The sequence below is a fragment of the Chlorocebus sabaeus genome, chromosome 18 (genome assembly GCF_047675955.1).
Source record: "Chlorocebus sabaeus isolate Y175 chromosome 18, mChlSab1.0.hap1, whole genome shotgun sequence".
Taxonomy (NCBI): domain Eukaryota; kingdom Metazoa; phylum Chordata; class Mammalia; order Primates; family Cercopithecidae; genus Chlorocebus; species Chlorocebus sabaeus.
The window spans coordinates 17219867-17242996 of NC_132921.1; the positions used below are offsets into that span (position 1 = coordinate 17219867).

Sequence of the window (23130 nt, forward strand, 5' to 3'; positions counted from 1 at the left end):
AAACCGTGTACCAGGTCTGGTAGAGGTTACAGGGATATAGGTAACTTGGCATTTGTTCCCAAGGAGCTTAGGTCTCCAAGAGGAAATAAGACACTTCAACAAACAGCCACAAGGTAAAATAGAGAATTGTCCAGTGCTGTAATTTAACTGCTGATTCCTCTGTACCTAAAAGCTAGTTAAATTATAGTTTTATTGAATGCTAACAAACTCTTATTCCCCTCCTGCATGGAATTTTAAAAACCTTTTATTTTCTCTGGGCTATAATTATGGTGACCACATTTTCCATAGCAAAAATTAAGACACATCGTCTGACAAAGGATTCTTGTGCCACTTCTAGGTGTAAGACCACCCATAGTTAGATTTTTTTAAAAGCAGACTTTTTTAGGCAGGCCCTATAAAAATAGAGGTTTGTTAAATAGGTGCGTTTTTAGACTTTTCATTAAAAGCCTACAATACAAACAGTATTTTATTGTGTATCTGAATCAACATGTTATATCCTAAAGCACTATTTTACAGCCTAAGGGTATGTGTTAGTCTATTCATAATACTGCTGCATAGAGTAATAATACCTGCCATTATCTAGGTGTAATAGAAAGGTCCCAAGTGGTCCTCTCCAGGTCTTTAATTTTCCTTTTGAAGATAAAGTTCCTTCTTTCACTTTCATGGTTCAAGGTTTTTGAACCAGGCAAGTGATTGCTATTGAAGCATGCCAGATGTGAACAATTGTGACCATGGTACTTTAAAAGAAGGTGAAGGAGTGACTTTTTCTTCCGTACTGTCTCCCCCTACTACCATCTGTGGTTTCTACACGTGTGACTTTTTCAAAACAGCAAGGCATGGGAAGGGATACCAGCCAGGGCCACCATAGTCCAGGCATGGGACTTATGAAGTGAGGAGATAGAGATGAAACAAACAGGCCAGTATTGATGACTGACAGATGATGAAACCAAGGCCTGCTGGAGAAAGATTCAGTGACTTACCCAAAGCCACACAGCTTGTTGGTGGCAGAGTTAGCTCCCAATCCCCAGGTTTCTGAGTAAGGGAGGTTTCTATCCCCACTGTGATGTTTTCTTGATGTTCTGGGGTCCCTCTGGTCGATTTCCATCCACTCTGATGTTGGGTACATCCCCTCCATGTGACTACATAATTCTCAAATCATAATTCTAAAATGATGTATCACTGCACTATCATGGGAAAATAAGCTGGAAGACCTGGAGAGGCGATACCTGTCGCTAATGGCTCTTCTGTAGAGGTGACCTTGCAGGTTACCAGGACCTCCAGGCCGACTCTCAGATGGCCTGAAGCTGAGTCCAAGGCAAGCCATGGTTCCGGCTCTCCTGGGTATCACTGACCTACTGCTGATCCAGGAGCCCTTGGGATCAGACTTTTCCCATTAATGCTTTTTTATGGTTAAAATATCACAGTATTTAGTTGGACCACTGCTCTCTTTATCAGATGGTTTTTATACTTAATTATTTTGTAACATGACTGCACTTATAAGTTATCTGCTGATTTTTTTGTAATCCATAAGCATAATGATTGGGTATTCACAGTCATATGTGAGATGTGCCAACCTCAACCTCTATGCTATAGTATAGAGTATACTATAGTAATTACTATAGTATCACAGCCTGGCCAACATGGCGAAATCCCGTCTCTACTAAAAATACAAAAATTAGCTGGGCATGGTAGTGCACACCTGTAATCCCAGCTACTAGGGAGGCTGAGGCAGAAGAATTGCTTGAATCCTGTGGGACAGAGGTTGCAGTGAGCCAAGATTGTGCCACTGCACTCCAGCCTGGATGACAGAGTGAGACTCCACTGCAAAAAAAAGAAAAGCAAAGAAAATTTAAAAATGTATCTCTTCCATTAAAAACATATCCAATAATTCCGCTAAGATATTTGACTGACCTTCACATTCAGCCTCGTTCCACTATAACTTCCCATTCATTCATTTCGTTCAATGGCTATTTATTGAGCACCTACCATCTGGCAGACACTTTTCTGCTTCAGCATCAAACAGATAGACAAAAATTCCAGCCTGTTTGTGGTTTATATGGGATTGGATGGTGCTAATAACTGTATCAAAAAATGAAAACTGTTAGCTTGCCCAAAATTTGGATTACCGTGGGAGCAGAGAGCTAAAGGAAAAGGGATCTCATATGTATTGAATATGAGTGACTATGTCATGTGCTGTGTTGTGTGGTTTATCTCATTTAATCATCGCAGCAACCCTGTGAAAGATGAATATGATTATTTTTACTTTTTACAGATGCAGAACCTAGATTGAGGAATATAATATATCTTGCTTAAGGTCATACTAGTGAGGAAATAAATCTATGTCAGTCTTTTCAATACCATGCTAGATGTGATGATATCATTTTAGCACCATATATTTGATATATGGACCACCATACTGAAACCTCAGGGCATTTTGCCCACTAATGATATATATCAAGGAATGGCATTTCACAGATGAATGGATAAGGAAAATGTGGTGTGTGTGTGTGTGTGTATATGTATATACATATATACACACACATATATACACACATATACATATATACACACACATATACTCATATATACATATATACACATATACATATACACATACGTATACATATATACATATATACACATATATACTTGCATATACATATATACATATATACATATACACGCATATATGCATATACATATATACACACATATATACACATATGTATACACACACACATACACACCACATTTTCCTTATCCATTCATCTGTGAAATGCCATTCCTTGATATATATCATTAGTGGGCAAAAATGTGCCCTGAGGTTTCAGTATGGTGGTCCATATATCAAATATATGGTTCTAAAATGATATCACATCTAGCATGGTATTGAAAAGACTGACATATATGTGTATATATACATATATGCACACACACGTATATATATATATATATATATATTACATACACATACATTCACACACACATACATATTACTCCACCTTGAGAATATTTTCATATGCAACTACATGGATGAGTCTTGAGGACATCATGCTCAGTGAAATAAACTAGTCACAGAAGGACAAATACTGCATGATTCCACTTATATGAGTATCTACAGTAGCCAAATTCACAGAAGCTGAGAACACAGTGGTGGTTGCCAGGGACTAAGGGAAGAGAGAAATGGGGAGCTGCTCTTCAACAGGAATAAAGAATAAGCAAATCTCATGTTAAGTGTTCTTAACACACACACTCACACACATGCACACAGAAATGTCACTTTAATGGACTTGTTTAAAACATCACTTGAAATGTAGTTGTTAAGTTGATATTCTCCTTATCATTTATGTAGATTTATCTACATTTCTGAATAGCAGTAATCACTATAGTACACTCTAGTTTTATAACAAGCATCTTCCCTGGAATACTTTACCCCAGATTAGCAATTTGATGACCACAGTAACATGTGCTTCTCAGATAACACATGACCTTTCATTTGGCTGAGAACTTAGTGGTTGACTTTGCTAAAAATAGGTCTTTAATGGTTGAGTGTGACATTTCATCACGGGGTGTTATTTGGGAGTTTTTCTCTTCATACATGAAACAAGTATGGCTGTAGAATTGATTACCCTTGTTTCCTTGATGAAACGCATTCAGAATTTCAAAGATATTGAACATTTTTGTGACCAAAATTAGTTACACAGAATTATGGAATCTGTCAGTGCTTGGGGACAAAACCCTTTCGTGTATTGAAAATGCGGAAGTAGACAGGGAAGCATTTCAGGAGAGGAGTGAGAAGCTGGATGAAGTCTGGATGCTGGGGCAGGGGTGAAGGAGGAGATCTTGCTGATGTAGGTCTTGACCAGGTTAGTGCTGATGCAATGGCAGGTGCTGCGGCCGTGGTATCCCCTGGTGATGTCATTCTAAGGAACCAGCTGCCATCAGTGCTTTCCAGAACCTGGCTCTTTGGGTGAGGGGCACCAAGGGATAGACGTGCACCTTAGGACACCTGCCATCTTGTTGGCCATCTCTCTAGTTTGGGGTCTTTGTGGAAGACTTGTATGGGCCATGCTTTTTAGCTTGTCTTATCACCCCAAATACTTCCTGTCATCCTAGAATAATATCCAGGCTCTCGATCTGATTTCCAAAATCTTACATTGCCTTCACACTGATTCTTAAGCCTCAGCTCTCACCAATTGCACACTGCCCCATTGCTCATGGGCCACTTGAACTGACTTCCTGATCCTCAAAACACAACAGGTTGCTCCCTCCTTGGGATCTTCCACTACTTGTGACTTCTGCCTACATTGTACTACCCCTAACTTTCCCAGGGCTGGCTCCTTCTTGCCTTTCAAATCTCAGCTTAAATGTCACTTCCTTTGAGAGGCTCCCCCGAAACACCCAATCATTCCCTCTCCTATCACCCTACTTTAATTCTCTGAATATTTCTATACAGTGAATGCTGTGCTTGTTTGTTCTTTCAGATCCATGAAAGCAGGGACCATGCCTGTCATAGTCCCGACAATGCTCCCAAGCCCTAGGTGAGCATCCTGCACGTAGTAGTTCAATGAGTAGTTTGTCAGATGAAGGAAGGAGGCACTCTGGCTGTAGGTGATTTAAATGTAACAAACGTATTTGTAGGTTATTTTTTAATAATGCAAAAGAAATGAAGACTAGGCCAATTTTCTTTTTTAATTTCATATTTCAGCCTCAACACTTAGCTATTTCTGATTAGTCAGAGATTAATTAATCACATACAACAGTATGTCCTGAGGGAATTCACATGCACTGCTTTTTCCAGTGATTTGCAAATGCACCAGCCTAAAACCTAGTCTCTGGCACAGATTTCAGAATCTCCACTTAACACATCAGAAACCTTTAAGGCTTATCCTGAACTCCAAGGCTGGCTTAACTTCTGCAGTAAGCAGCTGCTTATGCATGGATGCCCACAATGAGTGATTTCACCAGAAATCCACCTCAGCTACTTAAATAAAGTATGATGTATTTCATACACACAAAGTGTTTCTTCATATGAGTAGGTTAGTGACACTATTGAATACAAATGACCTGTTTTTGAATATACTGGAAACTTGCAAACTTTTTTCTGCCTCAACAGTGGAATTCAGTTGAAGATGGGTCTGTCCTTAGAAGACCAAGTTATTATAGTTACTAAAATGAAAATAAATAAAAGAAAGACTTTTCAAAAAACAGCAGATGCTGGCGAGGCTGTGGAGATGGGTCTGTCCTTAGAAGACCAAGTTATTATAGTTACTAAAATGAAAATAAATAAAAGAAAGACTTTTCAAAAAACAGCAGATGCTGGCAAGGCTGTGGAGAAATAGGAAGGCTTTACATTGTTGGTGGGAATGTAAATTAGTTGAACCATTGTGGAAGACAGTATAGCGATTCCTCAAGGATCTAGAACCAGAAATACCATTTGAGCCATCAATCCCATTACTGGGTATATACCCAAAGGCATATAAGTCATTCTATTATAAAGATACATGTACATGTATGTTTATTGCGGCACTATTTACAATTGCAAAGACATGGAGCCAACCCAAATGCCCATCAATGATAGACTGGATAAAGAAAATGTGGTACATGTACCTCATGGAATACTATGCAGCCATAAAAAGGAATAAGATCATGTCCTTTGCAGGGACATAGATGAAGCTGGAAGCCATCATCCTCAGCAAACTAACACAGGAACAGAAAACCAAACACTGCATGTTCTCACTTATAAATGGGAGCTGAGCAATGAGAACACATGGACACAGGGAGGGGAACAACACACTGGGGCCTGTTGAGGGTGGACGAGGGGAGGGAGAGCATCAGGACAAATAGCTAATGCATGCGGGGCTTAATACCTAGGTGATGGGTTGATAGGTGCAGTAAACCACCATGGCACATGTTTACCCATGTCACAAACCTGTACATTCTGCACGCATATCCCAGAACTTAAAGTAAAATTTAAAAAAATAAATAAAGTAAGATAAGACTTTTACTTACTGGGGCAGGCCCATGGTTTCTAGGGTTGAGAACAATCTCCAGGGGTTTGACCCTCAGGAAGGGAGAAAGGAGAATTCCTTCTTCCCTTGCAGGGAGCACGGGCTGGGTGGCCGTTGTGTTCCTGCCATCTGAAAGTGAAATGTGGACTTCAAATGTTGACTTATGTCTCACAATACTATTGGTGTCCAGCTTCTGATACTTCTTGGGACATTCCTTTGTACTTGGGATCTTATTAATTTAGAGAGAAGATGTAGATTAAGTTTCAAAAACCTGACTTTAGAAAATATTTTTAAAATAAAGAATGGGCTATCATTTGTATTAGTAAATCACAGAGAATGTCCTGTGGCATGGGATCATTTTGTTAAGCTCTGCATTCCAATCCGATTCTTTGTTTGCTCTCATCTCAGGGTGGTAATTGTTAATTTGGAGATTATTATTTAGGGTGGATTCAACAGTCTTACGTGGGATTCTTTTTAGGGAGAATGATGGGAAATTATTCTTTCTCACATTTTTTTTTATCCTGGGAGAGGGGACATCTATTCTTTCACTCATTGTGACAGTGAGAGTGAAATGAAGAAAAGAATTAGGATGCCAAGATCAGGGCTGAGTAATACGGTAAATCCCAGTTTATCTTAAGTGTAGTAAAACCCCAGGCAGTTAGAAGAGTGAGGTATTCTGGTTAGTTCAACATTCTATTTAATCTGGGAGTACCCAGTAGGCCACTTCTCCACAGCAGAGTTTTATAGAATTCAAATACAACAAAATATACTTGACACCGCAACTATGCTGAATCCATATTTATCTCTTCTAATGACTTAGAAGACACTTAAAGATCTCACCAAGCCTCAGAGTCGCACGGAGAGCGTCAGTGATTTCAGAAATGGCCCTTAGTAGGGATTTCTGGCTGATGGTGGGATGGCCTGTTTTTGCTGATTGAAAGCAGCACTTCATTGGATGCGGTGGGTCAGGGGTGGTACACCACTTCTTGTTTTCCCAGGTATAATTCGGCAATCTGGGGGGTTTCCTCAAAAATACATAGACCCTAAAATGAGATAATATATGAAAAGCCTCCTAGTGCTGAGCCTAACACAGAAAAACATTCAGTACATACAAGATGACTTGACTCTGTTTATCTGGGATTGGTTTGTTTTATTTTGCTTTTTTCTTTTAGGGGTGGGGGAGCTCTTCCTACATGGTTAAGAACCCTTCAACTAGAGGAACTTGATATTCCTAACCTAGGACAAGCAGGAACTTTTTGACTTCCAGCATTGTTTATGTTTTTAAACTAAGCAACAACAGAAGATAACTACAAGGAACTATCATGAATTATGGCTAAATACTAAATGGTGACCCATTAAATCAGTTATTAGTATGACTGGATTGTACCTTCTGCCCTGGAACAAGCCTAGACAGAGAGAGTTGGGAGAAGCAAGTGTAAAAAAGCCCAGGCTGTTTTTCTTTTCTTTTCTTTTTTTTTAAATATGCTGTTAATGAGACGGTAAATTCTTGTAAAGTTTTTGGAGAGCACTTTGACCTTAATTTTGAAAATGCTAAGTTTACATAGCCTTTGACTCGGTAATTTCACTTCCACAAGTTTCTTCTACCTAGGTATAAGGATTACAGCATCATGTATTTTAATTTTGCAGCAAAAAAAAAAAAAAAAAAAAAAAAAAAAAAACTTGGGGAAAAAAAGAAATGTCTGTGTGGGGCACTAGCTAAATTGGTAAATTGATATTATGAAATGTTGCTATTAAGAAAGGTGATGGATATATATGAACTCACATTTTAAAATGTCTGAGATTTATTGTAGAGGGAAAAAGTGGAAGACTGTATGGATAATATGATTTTATTGATGAGAAAAAAATTAGATACACATACAAATGCATGGATATTCATAGCTTTCTGGAAGGATATATGATATACCGTTCAGCTAATATATAATTTAAGGATTATGAGTATTATAAATTGAAATTAATAATTATTACAAAGTAATACAAATTAAAATTTGTTCATATATATGTAATATTTATAGTAAAATAAGTATAATTAAATTATTCAAAAGTTTGCTTTCTTACATTTGTTAAATATTTTCCAGTTTATGTTCTAATTTGCTTATTCCAACTTTTATTTCTATCACCTATATAATTAAACTCCAGTTCAGTTTAGGGTCATTCATAATTTCCAAACTGATGATTTTACTGTTTCTTCAGTAGTGTTGAAGATAATGGTGATGGCACTAGTCATCCATTATTGAACCCCTATGATGTGCTAAACACTTGTGCTTATATTTTCTCTAAACCTCACAAAATTTTGAAAGATGATGAGGAAGCAGAGGTTCTGCCATATTAAGGAACCTGCTAAAGCCATGCAGCCAGCAAGTAAGTTTCAGAGCTAGCACTGAAACTCAGGTCTAACGCCAAAGACTGTACTATTTCCATATTTCATTCTGCCTTAGACATGGTGCTGGTGAATTCATTTTTCAGAAAGTCTTTTGTGGGTAAAACAGATAGCTGTTTAAAAAGAGATAGAAACCATGCTTTGGATTATTATGGCTTGCTAGCATTTTCCACTCTCCATTGTTATTAATTATTCTGTGTTTCCTATTTGTCTTAACTTTGATCGTATACTTAAAAAGTTTATGGAAACTGCCCAAGCGCATTCGATTCTGCTGATATTTCCATGGTCTGAATGCCAGCCCTGTGAGCAGGGGCCAAGTGGAGCATGCCATCTGAAGACTGCTCCAGCTTTCAGGGCTGGACCTGGTTCAAATGGGAATGCCATACCATTGTTTATTTTAATGAGATAAAGAGCAAAGAAAAATGAAAAAGCAAAATCTGCATTTGAAAACATTCAAGTAACGTAATCTGTATTCGTCAAACTAATTCTAAGCCTGGCTTGGTTTCGATTTTAGAGATTTCCACAGCTCCACGGGTACCCCCAGGGTGGCCATGTAGAAGTAACAACAACAATACTAGGAAGACCCTTCCAAGCCTCTGTCTCCCTTTCTTGCTTTTCTGACTCCCTTCACCTGTTCTTTATTCAGCTATTGACTGTGGCATGGTCTTTACCTAAAGTTTTTCCTGGTATTTTCAACCCATTAAGATAAGTGGGGTGGGTGTAGGGGGCTGTGCCCACAAAACAGACATCCAACTCGGTTTTAGGGTAGGCTTTTTAGAGGAAATGATAACTACCAGGAGTCCTGAAAGAGAAATCATAGAGGTAGAGGTGCCCACTTATCTAGGTAGAGAGAATGGCATGTGCAGAAGGGAGAGATAAAAGGGCACACAGTACATCTGTACAGCTGTGAGTCCCCAAGCATCTGACCTCTCTTGAATGAGGATATTGACTACAGGTTAGTTAGTTGACCTTGTTAAAGCCTTATCATATCAGGATTACCAGGGTATAAAAACATTCCTAGAATAAATGGCTCTGTTACTAAACACTCCCCCTCTAACACCATTGTTGACACTGTGACTTTTAAAAATCTCTCATATCTGGCCATATCTGTCTCACTTTCCTAAAGTTACACTGGCAGATGACACATCAGGGCAAGATGAAAACTGTAGGGACTTGTGTAGAATGAAACGATAACTTCCTGTTCTTCAAAGGGACTGTTGGTAAAATATCCTTTTTGCAAAAACAGGGAAATGCTTAAGGTTGGAGTTTCTGTTTTCAATAACGAAGATGGATATTCATATGAAAAGAAGACAAAGGAAAACAGAATGCCCCAGCCGTGGGCTAAGCAGTTGGCTATTTTTATTTGTCAAGACAAAAACATCAAATGACAATTCTTTCTTCGTTTCTCTTTATGCATCTAGTGCTAAAGCATGCTACTAAGTCTTAAGTTCTATTAACTCCTGACAATGTATAAACTTGGGTTTACAGTTTATATACACCACAGTTAGGGATTTCCATATATCCTCCAGCTAGTCAAGAAAACCTTTGTTTTGGAGTTCTTTACTGACTATTGCATCATCCAAATTTATTTTTTGCCTATGAGAACTGAAAAGGTGAAGACCAAATTTGGAAATTCACGTGTGCCAATGCAGATATCAACATGAACAAAAGAAAAATACATGTATTGGACTCTGGAAAGTAAAATCACAGATCTATTCTGGTTCAAGGTCAGCCATAAATGGAATTGTAAAGAAAGGCCAGAAAATAATATATGGTTCATACTCAAGAACAAGAATGGTCATTATCATATACAAAATGAATTGAGCTAAAATATAAACAGTAAAATGCTATGGTTTTTATCATTAGCAAACTTCCACTAATTATAAATTAAAGGCAGGCAGTAATACCCATAGATTAAAAAGCTAGTTGAAAACTGAGATTCCTATAGTAAATATTAAGCGTTGTGTGGTACATTAGTCACATGTGTATAATAAAGACAATAAATCCATGTAAGTATAGCAATGATGAAATGTGCATAAAGCAGTTTGGACTCCACAGAAGTAAGCAAAGTATAAATAGATAGCATGCTCAGGCACAGAGAAAAGCAAGTGCTATTTTAGCACTTGAGCTAGTGATAATTTATTGTTCAGGCTCTCCAGTTGAGTCAATGTTTATATGGTGCTGTATATTAACTGAAACCAAAATAGTCTGTGCACAACACTGTCTTGGATAGATTACTGAGTGATCAGCAGAAACCGTATCAAACAACCACTCCCCTACGAGTGAGGGATTTATAATATTTAAAATATTCATCCTAAAGCTCCAAGCTGTTCTGACAGTTTTGTCTATTCATAAATATTCTTCAAAGAGAGGAAGTAAGGCATATGTAATGGAAAAAGGTAGTAAAATGGTTAGCTTCCAAACTCAGGACCCAGATTGCCTGGGTTCAAGTCCTGGCTCTGTTACTTACTAGCTGTATTGACTTTGGGCAAGTTACTTAACCTCTCTGTGCCTTAGTTTCCTCATTAGCAAGTGGGGTTAAGGATAGTACCTACCTCGTAGGGTTGTGAAGCCAAAATAATTAATACAAATAAAACATTTAGAATAATGCCTGACACAGAGTGAGGGTTTACTACCTAGACTCTGCCACAGACCAGCAGAATGACTTTAGATAAGTTACTTAACCTTGACCTTTGGTTTCTTCTTTGTAAGGTGCAAAGGATAATAAACATCTCACAGTGTGACTGTGAGGAGAATCAAATGAGATACCATATGGAAAGCAGCTAGCCCTGAAGGAACCGCTGAAGATTTTCGTCTTCCTGTCTCTTCTCATCCTTTCCCTTGCAGGGATATTTTTAAGGACACTTTTTTGTAGCATCTCTGTGTGTCAAGCACTTTGTTCCTACCCCACTCACCTAGCCTTGCCCATATTTTGTGAAATCACAGTCAGACATTAGAACCCAATGATTTGACTTGAAGACCTGTCCTTTTATCGCGACACGGCTTTTCCACAGAAATACTTCCTTCAGAAAGCCTTTCAAGATTAATGCCACCCAATTCTGGCCTACTCACTTCTTGACCAGTGTGGACTATATTTTCATTTGTGACACTGAATATGTTTGGCCATTTCATGTATATGTTATATCTCCCCAGCCAAAGCCTGTGTTCTTTGAGAGCAAGCATCTCTCATAACTCCCTCTGGTTAGCCTTTCTTGCCTGACTCTCAGTCTGATTGGATCAGAATTGGGCAGGACCAGAATTGGGCAGCAGATCAGGAGTGATTATCAGCTGTGAAGTTGGCAGTGTCACCAAGGAGTGGAACCAAGATGCCCACTGCTTCTGGGGCCACATTGATCATGTTCAGACATCCAGACCCTGGAAAACTCAGGGTTGTTTCTGAGTCTACAGTCTGCCTTCAAGAAGAAGGGTAGAAATTCAAGACGTGGCCAAAGAAGACTTTCAACAACTTATTGGGGTGTCACCAGAGGAAGACTAAGAGTATGACCCTCAAGGCGCCTTCAAGGATGGCATTACTTGCTGAATTAATCATGGTCTGGGGGCTTCAACAGTTTGCAGAAGCCTTCAAATATTTCAGGAAGCCTCTGCTTCCATCCTGCTCTCCCCTGATGGGCTACAGTCTGTATTACAGCAGGAATCCTTTTGCAATGAGTTGCACTTATCTTCAGGCAAAGGCCCCAGATGGGGATACCAGGTTTTATTTACGGTCTGCAAAATTTCCCTAAAGAGAGCGGTGCAAAGCAGAGCGCTGTTGACTTCCTCCTGGCATGCTTGAAGACCTGATCTGGTCACCCCTCAAAGGCCAGATCCATCTCTTAGGGGCTGACACCCATTAAAAACCAACTGTATAGGTATTCAAACAAGAATGCCAGTGTATTCATCTGTAATGAGAACATTTCAGACAAATATTCATGCTTTCCTGGCCAGCCCATGCTCTCTCTGCAGGCAGGTTTTCCTAGGAAGCCAGATGTGCTGCAGAGGCAGCTTGGTGAGCGCAGAATCTGAACACAGGAAGTTAGAAGAGTGGGTCGGTGTCAAACTGAAGCCACACGCGCATTCCCAAGGTCTCCTCAGGTAGTTTGTTAAGGCTCTCTATCCTTGGCCAAGGCCAGTGTTGGCCTCTCAACCAGCAGCTGATGAGTCCCTGCTCTGTGGTATCTCTGTCTACCGCAGGTACTCAGTTGAGTTGTAATCAAACATTTCAGGATTGGGACCATTCTGTTTCTTTGCGGGGCCTTTTTCTCTTCTGCTCTGTCATGTGTCTGGGCCACTGTGGTCCTGGGGATGGGATGTTTGAGAGCGGGGCCCCATGCAGGCTCCTTCCACAGCAGAATGGAGTGCTGCCTTAAGATACACTCAAAGAAGAGCAGTGAGAGAGGAGTGTGGTTATTCTTGCTAACATAAATTGCACTGTTTAATGTACACAAGAGATGGGAAAAAGAAGAGAGCGAAAGAATTCTCTCCAGGCAAATGTTTACTATGGAAACTGTGTGATTACAGATGTCCATATACAATTCTCAGACACATCTGTTCAAGCCCCCCGCCCCCGCCCCATGCAGAAGGCGATGGCGTGAGTTTCCTTTCTTCTGAACTCCTGCCACACATGGAATGATTCCATCGCCAGCCCTTGTCTTCAGTCGCCTTTTTCAGAGTTGGTTTACTTCTTGTTGTCTTTGAATTTTCTCTCGTCTAGAGGCTGCTTTGGCCCTCTGAGGTACCCACGGGCACAGCTGAGCTGATGGCCAAGTGTGGGGGCCCCATCTGCAGCTGTCTCTCCTGAGGAACAGCTGTCCCATGCCCATAGGGAGAGCAAGCCCTGTGTCCCAAACAGTTCTGTGCCCCACCTCACCCTCTTTGCCATAATAGCTCAGCTTCCATGAAGCCTTCCGTGATGTGAGCCACAACGTCAACTCCTGGGTGGGGGTCGGGGGCATTTTCCTCACCTGGGGCGCTGGGGGAGCAGACCCCTGCCCTCCTCCTTCTCTCCCTCACTGCTAGCCCACAGCCAAGGGGGAGGTGTTCAGAGCGGTCATTTCCTGCCCTCTCTGGTGGCTTGCCTTCCATGAGCTGCTGTTACCCCTTCTGCACGCTCATCTGTCGGCTGATCTGACTTCAGGTGGAAGGTTTTGTGTTTGTTTTCCTTCCCCAGCACTTCCTTGTCTGTAGCAAGGGGTGGGTCTGAGCCCCACCACCAGTGTGACATGCGTTTGCTCATTTGTGCATTGACAGAGATTCATCAGTGACCTATGCATGCCCGGCTCAGTGCTGAGGGCTCCAGGTAGTACCGGGGCTTCAACGGTTGGCAGAACCCTTCAAATATTTCAGGAAGCCTCTGTTTCCATCCTGCTCTCCCCTGATGGGCTACAGTCTGTCTTACAGCAGGAGTCCTTTTGCAATGAGTTGCTCTTATCTTCAGGCAAATACCCCAGGTAGGGACATGAGGTTTTATTTACCGTCTGTAAAATTTCCTTAAAGAGATTGGTGCAAAGCAGAACTCTATGCAAAATTTTTTTGTCCTACATGTGGTATGCATGTTTGTGTGTGTAATAAAACTGCAGAGCTGATTTGCAGAATGGGCCAGTGAAGCCTGTTTTATGGTCTAATTTATGGCAGGAGAATGGAGTTTGCACAGCCACCCCTTGTTTCAGGCTGTTTAATATGCAGGGTGGCTGTGGTAGCTGCTCTCTCTTCTTCCTGTCACCCACCCCGTGGACATCCCCTGGTCTCAAGGGAGCGGCATGTGTTTTTCCACAGTCCCTCCTCTGCAGAGGCCAGCCAAGGACGTACTTTGTCCATCAGGTGCTAGAATCCTCGCTCCATGCGGTCAGCTGGTGGTAGCTCTGTGTTTTCTCAGCACAGATGTGGCTGGACTGGCACTGGGACCACCTGGGGCTTCTTCATAGGGCTCTGTTTCAAACTGTGGGCTGGTGGCCAGACCCTCTTCAGCCTGAGCATGTCCAGGTGAATCTCCTGATTGTGCAGGCTGTGGCTGACAGCTCTGGATAGGGAACAGCTTCCAACCTTGGCTGTCCACTAGAATCAGCCTGGAGTATTTAAAAATTCTGGTGTCCAAGCCACACCCCAAACCAATTCTGCCATACTCCCTAAGGGTAAGACCCAGTGCTCTCCAAGTGATTTCTCTGTGTTTGCAAGATTGAGACTAACTGCCTGCTCTCTGGGAAAGGAGAAAGGAGGAAGGAGGAAGGCAGAGCAAGATAAGGGGAGAAGAATGGAACCGGGGAGAAGGAAGAAATGAAGGGCTGGCCAGAAATGGTGAAGTAAGGCGGTGCCCCCAGCAGGTGCCTGGAGATCTCCAGCAAAAGGACCATGTGCCTGCCCCATCCCTGACCCTGGACTTGGACGTGAGGAACCAAGAGAGGCTCAGAAGAGGAGGCAGGGCTCCTTCTGTGGAACCTGCATGCATCTGCCCTTCCCATCAGATGGACTGCTTCCTAGCCGTGGATTTCCAGATTCAGAGTTCACTGGAGCATCTCTGAGCTTTCTGTTTCTTCATCCACAAAACAAGGACGTCAAATTGTACTTGCAGGTTGTCATGTGGATTTGATAGGATGATGGTGAAGTTGGACCCATGTCCGACATTCTGCAAGGGAAGCTTAAATGATGATAGACCTTAGAAGAAATCCACAACTCTATTTCAATAAAATTTTACCAACCCTTCCCATCACTTCGTTCTCTCTGCTGTGCTGAAAGGCAGTGGTTCTGAAATGTTGTTTTAGGAGAGCTAATAAGAAACCCAGAGGTCCGGGATCACTGACGGGCCCTGGCATCTGCATTTTTCCCAAGCACCCTGGATGATTCTGATGACCAATGCTTGGGATCCTCTCTACAGGTGAAGGGCCAAATCGCAAAGCTGAGAGAGAGATTCTGGGCTGCTGACAGAGCTTTACTGCCTTCCAGGGCTTGTTTTGCACCTCCCAGTTGCTCTTTCTAATGATATCAGTGACTGTCCCAACTCAACATAGAAAACAGGGGTGTGTAAGGCATGCCAGGGCCAGCAGCCACACGGGGGTAATTTTGGCTAGGTTCCACCTTTCATTTACAAGTCAAACTGAGACGAACTCTAAAACTGGCATCCTCCAAATTAGTAACCTCCAGCCAAACAAGGAGAAAACGCTTTTTCATTTCTGGTGGCAGAGGTAAAAATGGCTGCTCTCTCTTGCATGCTGCACTTGCTTGACCTGAAAGCTTTACGTTTGGGGCCTCCATCGTGAGCCATGAGAGTGCATAGTGAAACAAAGCACCTTCTCCGCATTCATATTTGTTTTTAAAGGCATGAAAAGCCCCTTGGATCACAATGAATCAAAGGGTCTGCACACTGACACGTTTCCACTGGGCATTGTGAGAATGTTGGTCTGTGGGAGCCCACAGGACCCTTGGTGGATTTACTGCTTATTGTTTTTGTTGTAACTATATTAGGAAAAGGGATGTGTGTGCCCATAGGAGCAGCTACCATAGGAGCCCTGAGAGGCCTGGGAGCTGGAGGGCCAAGGGACCTTGGTGAGGGAGGTTTGAGAGCCCCATCACTAGCAGGGGGTCTAGGAGCATTGACTGGAGACCCCCTATCCTACAGTGCAGTTTCAGTGCCCCCTGCTTCTCCGAGGCAGAGTTCTCACCAAGGGCAGTACTCAGCTGGCTGGCAGCGAAGCATTCACGTTGCCGTGGTCAGCCTGGGAAAGTGGAAAACGCCATGGAGATTAAGCCTGGGGTGGGGTAGGCAGTCTGGGGTGGGGTGGGCGGACAGTCTCTGCCTCCTCCTTCTCTCTCCAGGGGAAGCAGTGCTGCCCAGCAGCCCCTATAGAGCTGGGGAGTCAGAGCAAGCCGTTTGTTTTCCCTTTCACAAAGGAGGAGAAGGGATTCCTGCTGCAGTTTTTGCTGAAGAACAAGACTTCCTAGCAACACCAAGAGCTTCTACTTTAGCAAAGGATTTTAATATCTCCCTTCCCTCCTCTTCCCCATGTGGCTAGGGAGCTGATGTCTGATTCAGAAAAGCAACTTTACTATAGGACATTGATGTTCCTACGGCTAAAACACATTTTCCATAACCTGTCAGGGGTTAATAAAATATCAACTGGGAATGTGTAGTGGATTTGGAAGGGAGAAGAAGGGAGAAAAAGGAAAGGGAAGAAGGAATGATGCCAAAATGTAAGGGTTTCCTGATCAGGTGAAGCATGGTGCTTAATTGATAGATTGCATAGATGACTGTGTGCTTTTGTAAGTGGGGGCTCTGAGGTCTTTCATGAATGAAGGGATAGATATAAGACATTCATCACAATACCGCAGAAGTCTCATTGAATGAGAAAAGAGAAAGCTAAATGAATGATCAATCAGAGAATAAGGACACTTACAACAGTAATAAAATTGAGCATCTGTTGAACTACTGTGTGCTACGCTGCATTCTAAACACTATAATACCTGGCAACTCATTTCATCTTCATAAGAACTCTAACTGGCGAGTTAGGTGCTATTATCATCCCCACCGTAGGAATGAGGATGAGAGGGCTTGATCAGAATCTCTTGACTTAATCAATGTGAGTGTCCATCCAAGGACTGCAGGTAAGATTCAGGCTGGGTAAAGATCGAGTCCTTTGCTGAGATATGCTCCCTCCCCTAAGTGGAGTTGGGAACCTTCGCCTCCTTACCTGCCTTCCGCACCCCAACATATAGGGCTTTCTGGGAACCAAGCCCATGGGATTAGAACTCCTTTGGTATCATTTCCTTTCCTCACCTTTACAAATAGCACGAGGAGAAAACATGGGAAGGGACTCATGTGTATTATGGCAGGCACAGACAGTTCCAAATATTTGGGATGAGATGAGAGCCCCAGGGGCCCTGGAGGGACCCAGGATGGCTTTTTCGAGAGATGGAATGTACGGTGTGTCTGCGAATCTGGCAATGCTGCCAACAGGAGCAGCTTTCTCTCAGCCTGTCTCAAACTCTCTCTTCTTTTCTGCCCATGCCTAAAGAACTCAGACACCTTTTCTTTTCCCTCCACTCCAGCAGCCTTGCTGAGCACATTCCCAACTCACAGGAAATGTTCAGGGGTGGGTGGACCATTCATTCCCACTCTCCACGGCAGAATCTGTGTGTGTGAAGGGCAGGAAAATAGGTAAAAACAGCCATTGGGCACCCATGCTGTGCTTCAGGAAGTCTGCTCCAAGATTCCCAAGCAGGCTCAAGAATGGAAGTAAAGAACAAGCCAGAAATATCCTTACTGCTTTATTTTATTATTATTTTTTAAATTGCATGTTGGTGCTTTTCCATTAATTTTAATTGAGTCAAGTCCCATGACTTTTGTGATCCCCAAATCCTCCATAAACTCACTGCAACTGACTTTTTTTTTTTTCTTGCCTTGAACCCCTTTCCCTTCCCCGCCTGGGAACCTGCCCTTTAAATTGGTCATGGCTGGGATTTTAATCACTCCTCAAAGGCGCAGTGACAATTTCACAACAAAGCAGGGAGGTTGGGGGTGGGAAGGGGAGGGAGTTTTGTTTTCTGCTCCGATTAAGAGAGCAACTGTTCTCTGTTTGTCCCCTGGGGCCCACTCTTGGCACCAGGCTGGGGAGACCTCAAACTTGGTGTTGCAACATCCATCAGACCCCAGTGGGTCTGGGGTTCCTCAAAGGTGAACTGCAGCTGTTTGGATAAAATTCTAAAATCTTGTTTGGGAGATTCTCAGCCCTTGTTTTACAGTCGTTCTTCCTGGCAAAGAAACCAGGAAGTTTTACTTTCCCAGGATCTCAGGCAGGTAATTGTTTTCCCAAACTGTATTTTAATCTGATGGAAATGGACATTCTTTGCTTTGCGAACCTTCGCCCACATCCATAAACCGTTTGTATCCGCCTTGCGCATGGGAGGCTCGATTACAGAGTGCCCCGCCCTCCCCTGAGACGTGTTTCCATCTCTGGTTATAATTTAGGGCCATTTTCATTTCTAAACAACAGTTACGAGCCTTTTAGTCTCTTGGCATCTCGGAGTGCTTTCCTGTTCAGCGGCAGACCACGTCCAGGTGGTGGGTGTTCTCCCGAGGCTGGGAATTGGCAAAATCCCTTACGCGGTGTCATTTTTAAGCAAAGCAGCATAAACGGTGACGAGCTGGTAGTTTCTGCCATAACCAATGCTTTCATGGCCCCCAGGCTCCGACTGATTTATCGTGAGGCCTCTTGCTCAGGGGACTTGGCTCACGACTGGAACACCAGAGGCCACGAGTCTGGGCCCTGAGCTCACACTGGGACTGTGAGCTTAGGGAAGTGGCTGCAGCAGTCCTTTTGGAGGTGTGCATGTACCCCCAAGCAGGCTGACCTGGCGGCGCTTTTGTTGGGAGGAGGGGGGCTGAGTTAATTCTCCACCCCTGCACTTTCTGGAGGAGCAGAGAGTCCACTGCAGGGAGGAAGATCCAGCCCTCCCCAGTGAATTAAGTGACCACAAACAGAGTCAGCTTGGAAGTTTCAGGCGGGGTCCTACCCCCTATCTCCGTCCCTTCTTCTTGGCGGCCTGTTTCTTGACCCAGCACTAAAAATGTAAAAGCCAAAACATTTCAGGGGAAAAGTCCAATTTGCCAGAATAACTTTGTTACTCATCAAGAAATATTGATCTGTCACACCTTGTGGTAGGTGCCTCGACACTGGAGAAGTAGCCACCCCATTTAAAATGTGAGCAACGATTCCCGTTGTCTAAACGCGCCAGGGACGGGCAAGGAGGATAAGTGGTGTGAGGAGGATGCTGGGGCTCAGCTGAAGTTGGAAAGCTCACAGCCGGTCTTCAGAGAACTGCAACAGGACCCCCTGGGATATTAGCACACGAGGAACCTGCCCCAGCATCAGAGGCCCTGGGTCAGGCCTGGTTTCTTAGGTGTTCTTTGTGCTACTCCTCATTTTGTGGAGAGGTATCCTTGGTAGAGGTGGATTTTGTAAAATGTGCAAAGGTATGGCTGAATAGTGAACTCTTCCCTTGTCCTCAGGAAAAGCACATTTGGTACATCCTGTCAGAGGGGACTCGGCAATCCAATAAAGACTATTGTTTTTTAATTTATGTTTTACTTTTGAAAAATGTTGTCAGGGTGCAGTGACTCTTGCCTGTGGAAGCCGGTGAATTACTTGAGCCCAAGAGTTTGAGACCAGCCTGGTCAACATGGCAAAACCCTGTCTCTACTAAAAAATACAAAAATTACCTGGGCATGGGGGTGTGCACCTGTGGTCCCAGCTACTCGGGAGGCTGAGGTGAGAGAATCACCTGAGCCCAGGAAGTCGAGGCTGCAGTGAGCTGTGATTGTACCACTGCACTCCAGCCCAGATGACGGGAGTGAGACCCTGTCTCAAAAAATAAAAAAAAGAAAAGAAGAAAAGCATCAAGTTCTTTGGGAAGGGTTGGGAGGTGATAAAGAGAGGTTGATTAATGGGAACAAACATACAGTTAGATGAAGGAAGAAGTTCTAGTGTTTGATAGCACAGTAAGTTGACTATAGTTAGCAATTTATTATATATTTCAAAATAGCTGGAAGAGAAGATGTTAAATGTTCCCAACACAAAGAAATGATAAATGTTTGAGGAGATGAGTATCCTAAACACTCTGATTTGTTAGGTATTGTATGCATGTATCAAAATATCACATGTACTCTATAAATACGTATAATTACTATATATCAATTGTAAAAAAAGAAAGAAAAGGCTATTAATGCCCTTGCCCATTTACCCACTACTACCACCCACTCACTCTTTTATTCACTGACTTATTCACTATTTCATTTATTCATTCTTTCACTCATTCACTCGCTCATTCAATCAGCAAGCAGTTCCTGAACAGGCACTGACTCTGCTCTGGACACGCTGTAGGCAGACAAACACCCTATTGGGAGCCGACAGGAGGAAGGTTTTGGAACCCTGGTCCCCAGGTGCCTGACCACCCACATCAGCCTCCTAGACTGCCCTCCCCAGGCCCACTGGGTCTCTAGGGTCAGAAAGGAGTGGCCAGACGATGAGAGACAGACCAATTTCTTAGGTTAGGTCTCATCATTATAGAAAATACTGAATGGTCTGCAAGTGATTTTATCTCAAGCATTCTCAAAACACTCATTTCCATCCTGCCACTGCTCCCCATGCTAATAAAGGAAAATTCTTTCAATAGACCATGCCAAGTACTGACCAGAGCAAACAGAATAGCTCATCTGGGGAAGCAGGCAACCAGACCACGCTGTGGGAGTTCAAGCTGAGATCATGTTTTAGATTCCCCTTTGCTTGAAAATGCCAGCCACAATTTTCACCCACTTTCCCATCATCCCAAGTCACATATCCTTCCATCATAACAAGTCACGTCTCCAGTGTGACTGCCTTCCATGTCACAGGCAGCAGAGATTACAGTGAAACTATTCAGAGAGGTGCGAGCCCTGTAGAAAGCTGGAGATCAGAGGATGCCCGTCCCTTAGGCTCCTGATACTCTTAAGAAGGTGTCTAAATAGATTGTCTCCTGAGTAGTCCCAATAGCTTTGCTGTGTGATGTGGCGTGGAGCTCCAGACAACCTTGTCTCCCTGAGACTATTTTTGGGCACCTGTGTAGTGGGAGGAGGAGAGAGCAAGGGTCGGGAAATCTGACTTTGAATCTCCTCTCTATCATTTACCAGCTGATTGGTCCAGGCCACCCCTTAACTTCCTGGAGCCTGAATTTTCACGCTTTGGGTTTCTTCTTAAATCCATTGGTAAAACAGGTTTAGCACCAATAGGGACCTTACGTGAACTAAGAGAGCTGGAATTCACCTGGGATGCACCGCACAATTGTACTGGTTGCTTACAGCTGACCAAAGCCTAGTCTGATTGGCCTAGGTGCACACTATGCTGGTTGCAAAATATTTTGAATATGACTCTTGGAAATAATATACGTGAAAGTCTCTAGGCAGTACAACACATGGTTAGCTAATTCGACTATAGCATTTGGCTAGTACCACTCCAAAGTCTAACTTCAATTATGTTTCATAATTTAACTTCAATTATGTTTCATAATTTTTAAAATCAATTGACAAATGAACAAGCTTCAAATCTGTTTGTATCTTTTGAGGGTCAACAAAGAAGTTCTTCAGTGTTTAGGGCTGAGCCTTCTTTTCTAGTAGTTTTTCATGAGTGCTAGTGATTTGGTTGCTCAAAGTTCCAGGGAATGAACTTTATCCAAGCTTTGAAGAAGGACTGAAGAGCTGTTCGGGTGGGGCCTTGTGAATGAAGATAATATTTGAAGAAGGTGATTTTTGACAAAATGTGGTAGACTTCTAAACAATGTCAAGACAGATACCCGTCAACTTGGATTTGTGGGCCAGTGTGACATCATAGGTGAAAACGGCAGAAATGTGTTTTTAGGAGTATGCTATATAGTTGTTAATGGGATTCCACAAAATTTAGTGTTTTGGTGGAGATGACAGAGAGATTAGGGAAGACCGTAGAACCTCTTTATGCTTATTTTTTTTCTTTTCTTTTTTTCTTTTTTTTTTTTGAGACAAAGTCTCGCTCTTGTTCCCCAGGCTGGAGTGCGATGGTGTGATCTCGGCTCATTGCAACCTCCGCCTCCTGTGTTCAAGCAATTCTCCTGCCTCAGACCCCCGAGTAGCTGGGATTACAGGCACCTGCCACCACACCTGGCTAGTTTTGGTATTTTTAGTAGAGACGGGGTTTCACCATGTTGGCCAGGCTGGTCTCGAACTCCTGACCTCAGGTGATACACCCACCTTGGCCTCCCAAAGTGCTGGGATTACAGGCATGAGCCACTGTGCCCTGGCCTCTTTATGCTCTTCATAACAGAAAATGAATGTACCATTTTTTACTTGGGTCTCAGAAAAGACAAGTATGAGTTGGTGTTTAATGTTAGACTAGGTCGTAAATTGACAGGAGAGCCATCCACATATGTCAGAAAAAGAGGAGCAGAGAAGAAAAATAAAAAAACAATAAAAGACCCGAGACTATCCATTCATCCACCCATCCATGCATACTAGAAAGTCTGAGTTTCAATTGTGTTTCTCACTGAGTAATGTTTTGGGTTCATAGTCTTGGCTGGGTCCCTTTGCATTAAGTGAAACAAGTGCTAACCTAGGAAGCAGGTAATCTTTGTTTATTTATTATCTGTAAAAGGAGGAACAAAAGAGTACTAATTTCATAGAGGTTTTAAGAATTAAATGAGTAAATATATGTATATGTGTCTACATATATATATAGTCATACATACATATAGTATAGATGTATAGTCATACATACATATAGTCATACATACATATAGTATAGATATATAGTCATACATACATATAGTCATACATACATATAGTATAGATATATAGTCATACATACATATAGTCATACATACATATAGTATAGATATATAGTCATACATACATATAGTATAGATATATAGTCATACATACATATAGTCATACATACATATAGTATAGATATATAGTCATACATACATATAGTCATACATACATATAGTATAGATATATAGTCATACATACATATAGTCATACATACATATAGTATAGATATATAGTCATACATACATATAGTCATACATACATATAGTATAGATATATAGTCATACATACATATAGTCATACATACATATAGTATTATAGATGTGTGTGTGCATCCTTTGATAATTAAATTACAGCTATGTACCCTCTCTCCAGAAAAATTCACAAACACAAGACACTTAGCC

At 42.3% G+C, this 23130-nt stretch overlaps 1 protein-coding gene and 1 pseudogene across 1 annotated transcript in view; both read left to right on the forward strand.

Moving 5' to 3' along the window:
• Positions 1–23130, forward strand: part of BCL2 (BCL2 apoptosis regulator) — a 198758-nt gene that overhangs the window by 125788 nt on the left and 49840 nt on the right. The gene's annotated exons all lie outside the window — the stretch shown is intronic.
• Positions 1512–1587, forward strand: LOC119620547 (small nucleolar RNA U13; annotated as a pseudogene).